Source organism: Sciurus carolinensis, chromosome 2 (genome assembly GCF_902686445.1).
Source record: "Sciurus carolinensis chromosome 2, mSciCar1.2, whole genome shotgun sequence".
Lineage (NCBI taxonomy): Eukaryota > Metazoa > Chordata > Mammalia > Rodentia > Sciuridae > Sciurus > Sciurus carolinensis.
Window position 1 is genome coordinate 31,791,393 of NC_062214.1, and position 5,854 is coordinate 31,797,246.

Here is a 5,854-nt window from a genome sequence, read left to right on the forward strand (position 1 = left end):
GAGGCATTGAAAGAACCAGGATCACAACAGGGAGAGCAGAGAGACTTGAAAGGACAGGAGGTCAGGGAGTAGAATATCAGGGTTTAAGTTCTCTGACACAGAGCAGTTCTGGGTAGTGGCCAAGTCTAAGGTTGGCTCTTGGAGTGGTAGCTGCAGTGGAGTGGAGATAAAGTTCATTTCTACTTTTTAAAAATAGATAAAGAATTTATGAGGGCAGGTGTTAGGGGGGCTGGCCACATGGACCTTTAGATTGCACAAGGGGAACTGGTGACGATAGTCTGATTCAGGTGCCAGTCTTTACCAAATGACGGAGGAGTGCCAGATCACAATGACAACGGAAGGGAGGTGGAGACATGGGCTTGAACTGCCAGGAAGATGAGTTCTGTCACATAAGGGTGAATAAGTACTTTCAAAGTCATAAAAAATGCTACCTTTCATGATGATTTATCACAGAGGATCTGAGAACATGGGACATAGAATTGACTGGTTTCCCTGGAGAGAATGACCAGAGAGACAGTCCAGATGTGGGGGAAGGAAGTAACTGGGGGGCTAGAGAGTTCTATGACACCTGGCCATGGTAAGTGTGGGTCTGAAGACTAGAAGAATACCTGGAAACTTGTTAGAAATGTAGGATCTCAGGCCTAAGTCCAGACCTCTTGAATGGAAATCAACATTTTAGAAAGATCTCCAGGAAATGTGTGTGCCAATTAAAATTCTGGAATCGCTACTCTAAAAATAGGCAGCATGATTACAGATGGAAAAAGAAAAAAGAGTAGCTATAAATTGTTTCCAATGATCCCAGCTCTCTCTGACCATGCTCACATGAGAAATTAACCTTCTCCAAGGAAGGAAAAAATGGTACTCTCAACTCAGGATGTCAAAGCACCTTAATCAGTTTTAATTCCTTTGAAGGCTCAATGGACAGTTTCTTGTGTTACATTCATTTGCCAGGCGTTAGGGTTTCGACGGCCAAAAGATTTCTTAACTTGATTTCAGAAAGGAGAGAGAGAGAGAGAGAGAGAGAGAGAGAGAGAGAGAGAGAGAGAGAGAGAGAGAGAGATTGCTTTCAGTCATGGAGTTGGTGGGGAAGCCAGGAGACAGAGCCAGGGCCCAGACTTCTCCACCACTGTGTGTTCTAAGCATCGAACCACACTTCCTCTTCATCCAGACCCTCTTGGCCAAGATGCTAAGAGGAGACGATGCCAAGGAATCGGTAACTGTACAGCTTTTCCAGCATGCTGCTCCAGATCCACACAACTGGGCATGTCAAAGCCTACTTCCCCTCTAAACATTCAGCAGTGACCAAATGGGCTGGAGGAAGTGGGAGAAATACCGTGAAAAATCCTGGGCTGCACCTCAGAGACTAATAAATAATTACTAATGGGAAAGAAAACAGAGGAAAGAGTAAGAGGAAAAGAGCAGGCAAGACGGGCAGAGTGGATTCTGGCCTACGAGAGGGGAACCGACCTGGGGTTAAGTACAAATGAAAAAATTTAACACACCAGGAGCACTGACCCAAAGACAGCAAAAGAAAAAGAGTAAAGCCGGTTGGGGAGACTTTCTGCTCTCACATTTGATCCCTCTTCTCACAACATGTTTCAGAGACTTATTGAAGCTTAGAAAAGGACTGTTAAATCATTCAGCATATGAGATTTGTCCTAAGTTAAATGGATCACTTCCCCTTGTAGGATTTTGGAGACTGGCTTATTTCAAAGGAGAGAAATGGAGGGTCTCTGCTAAAATATTGATGTGTGGGAGATTTTACCCCAGGCAGCAGAAATGACCGAATGGAGAAGCATGGGCAGGTGCCATATTGTAATTTGTCCACCTCTTAAATTATGTAACGTATGTATCACAATATATTGAATTTAAAACCTGAAGTATGACATTGCGTAAATAATTCACATGGGCTCTTTCATTAAGTGTGAGCTGAGGCTTAGGATAATGAAACTTGATTTTCTTTAGTGCCTCATTTAAATACAGATGTGGAAAAGGAAATTTCTTCAGCACTATTCTCATAAGGCTTGCATGGCTGTGTAGAAAACTGCATTTCTCTCTCTCTCTCTCTCTCTCTCTCTCTCTCTCACACACACACACACACACACACACACACACACACACTCCCTTTCCCAGACCAGTCCAGGATAACACTAGGCAATATATTCATTTTTTTTTAAAAATATGGAGTCCATTCCTGCTTTTACTTCCCAACAATTTCTTTAAAATATATAAGTGAAAGGATGGTCATTTCACTTGGAATATCATTTTGTTCCTACAAAAGAGTCTCATCCTGAGGAACATGAGTGGGATTTAAGAGTGACTATGGATATTCATACAGTAAATGCCTACAAAACAGCTCCTCTAAGTCTTCCTTATCTGGGTCCTACAAGGAACCCACAGACCAGAGATAAATCTCTGTTCCTATGTCATGTGTGATCGAGTTCTTAAGGACTATTCATTCACATTTGACATTTGAAGTAATCATGCAAAATGTCCATGCCTGGAACAGGTCAACTCATGTCCATTTTGGCTTGCGGGAAATGGTCCTGAGATGTGTTCCATGTTTTTTAGGAAGGGAACTGAGGGCTGATATGGATATAAATATGAGCTTGGAAACTTGAGTGGAGGTTAATGTTCCCCCTCACTCACTACTATCATATTGCTTCTTATAACTTCTTTCTTTCATAGGCTGACCTATGTTAACCCTGCTTTTAAACTTTTGTGAAATTTTTGGGAAATATATCCAAGAGGCATATGACTCCTTCTTCTCTACCATCCCTTTTATGTCATATTTGAAGTAATAATGATATAAATGAGTTCAATTGCTATACTTTTCAACAAGTTTGAGTAGGAAAAGGATGATTACTTGTCTGTGAAAGCTGGTTGTATGCTATTTTTATATTTCATGCACTCAAAGTTATGATATTTTGCATCAACACTAATGGATGTATTCATTTAATACACATTTATAAATAGAGTTATAATGTGTGCACAAAGCATTTTTGTCTTGAAATAGGAAATGAATCCCTTTGACAAATAGCCATTGTGCACAAGCCACTGAAAGGGGAGATGCCAACTCTATACAACTATGTACAATGGTAAGAGTTGAGAGACAGGAAGGACCACATATGACTGGAGTAATTAGGGAAAGTCTGTGGAAGAAAAGGTATTTCATATGAGTCTTGAAAAAAGGGCAGGGTTCTTTTAGGGAGGTGATGTGCACAAAGACATAAAACCATGTAAAGACAGGAAACATCATAGAAGAATATGGAGCCAGAAGATGGGTTTACACAGGGCCATGGAAGGGCAATAGGATTGCAAAGGCAGATGAAACGATATTCTGAGACCTTGAAGCCAGACTTAAGAGGTGAAGAATAATCAGTGGGAGCCTTGGGCGGGTGTGAAATGGAGAATAACACAATCATGTTAATGTGGAGTGCAGAATTTATTTGAGTAAGGGAGTCTCTTAGGAGGTCATCGATCCACAATTCAGGTGCAAGGTAAGAATACCTAAATTAAGATGATAATTATGGGATATTGCCATCTCCACTTTCTTACCCTTGCATTAATTCTCAACGTACTGTTGTTGGTCTTCCTGTGCTAAGCGATACCAAACAAAATTTATCTCCTTCCCCAGGATGCTCCTCCCACACAGTGCACATCTTGCTTTATGACACCACTTCCCAATGCCAGCACAACCAAGGGATTCCAAATGGAGCCTGACACTTCTCCCTGCTGAGCCCTCCTTCATCCAATCAACCTGAAGTCCTCCTTATTTGTTCACATTAAAGTTTCCTAAGTCTAACCCCTTTTGATAACCACATTATCCCTAACCAGTATTCCAATGTTTTGCGATCACATACTAACTGGTCTCTTTACATCCAATCATTGCAAAAGAGGGTAGTGGTTAAACATTTGAATTTGGATGCCAAACTGCCTGGGTTCAAATCCAGGTTCTCACACTGGTTAGCTTGATAGGCATGGGCAAATTTCTTCATCATTTTCTGCTTCCATTTCTTTATGTGTAAAATGGTAAATTATAGTAGTGCGTATCTCCAAAGGCTGTTTAGGAGGGTTAAATGAAGTGATGTTTATAGAACATGTAGCATAGTATCTGGCATTATAGGTATTATATAATGATTTCCATTTTAATTAATATAAAAACTAATCTACCTTGTTTATTCCTGCAAGATGTGACCATACCTCTCTTCCCTAACTCTGCAGGCTGAGTTCTAAGCTGTGTGACAGAATGTGTGCTACACACTGCTTAATTCTCCCACCTCATCTTCTACTCCCTTAGCCTCCCTGGGAGGAAAGGCTCAGGCAATATTGAACCACAAAAACATATTTAAAGATTTTGATTAGAAATTACATACATAGTGGCCACCCACATCTTCCATACTCCTGTATCCTGGTTGTCCTCAGAATCTTTTGGGCATATCCCCATCCCCTCTCTTCAATATTGCTTATTCATTCCTGAAATGCCAACTCAGACATCATTTCCCCCCAGGTCACTTCCTTGGATGTCCAGGCAGGTTAAGTGCCCCTCCTCTCCACTGATGAGATAGTTTTATCACTGGGTGAATTGTATAGTGCTGAAATCATCTTTATGATCCTATTGCCAGACCAGATTGAAAATTTCTTGAGGTTAGGGGTTGTGTCTTTTTCATCCCGAAACTCCATAAACACCAGGGTCATGCTAGATATCCAGTAGGTTTTCATAAACATTTACTAAAGTAAATTTTTGAGTCGGGGAAATTTTTGAGTAGACTTGGAAGTTAACTAAATGTGGAAGGAGACAGAAAGAGGGAAATTGGAAGCTGATTCCAAAGTCTGAAGTCCACATTGTCTCCAGGATCAAGGTCATATTTATAGAAACAGGGAAGTCAAAAGGAGGAACTTCTTTGACAGAAAAAATAGCAATACCCTGATGAGTTAATTTTTAAACAAACTGATTAGGAGATGCCAACAAGACTTACAGATGAAAACATGGGCTTTGTGGTACCATAGAAAGACCTCAGTGACTTGAGAGTGATTGTATTTGTCATATCCACTAGAGTATGCTGAATAACCAATAACCCACAAATCTCAGTGGCTTCTAATGACATAAGCCTACTGTTGCTCACATAGCTGGTCTCCTGTGAAGTGGGTGCAGCTCTGTGGTTCTGCTGATCTGTTATAGCCTACATGTACAATTGGCTTATACTGTTCTCACGGTGGGAAAGCAGAATAAGATGGGACTGAAAGCCAACCACATAAGCACATTTAAATCCTTTGATCAGAAATGATCTACACCAAAATAAGTTTCAATGACAAGCCTGGAATTAATGGAGTAGAGAAACATGATAAAGATGGGGAAGGAAATAAAATTTTATATATTAAAAATACAGTAGTCATCCCTCTTATCCACAAGAAATAATTCCACCACCCTAAAGTGGATACCTGAAATAGGATAGTACCAAATTCTACATCACAATATGTCTTTTCCCCCTATGCTAACACATGGTGGACACTTTACAGTTTGGGGGAAAAATAGCAAAGCCAGTAAAATTTTTCTTTTCCTTCTTCACAGTTTCTCAGAAGGTTCATGTTATAGCAGATCTAGAAACCTCAAGATACTATTGTTTATTTCCTTACTAAATCAGGAACTTTCACCTTTTCAATTAAAAGAAGCACTTTATAGCTTCTCTTTACCATGTCTGAATTGCCATCATCACTACTCTTGTGCTTTGGGATCATTATTAAGTGAAATAAGGATTATTTGAACACAAGCACTGTGATACCAATACAGCAATGGTCATTGTGATAGCTGAGACAGCTACTAAGTGATTAAGGTGCAGGCAGCAAATGCAGG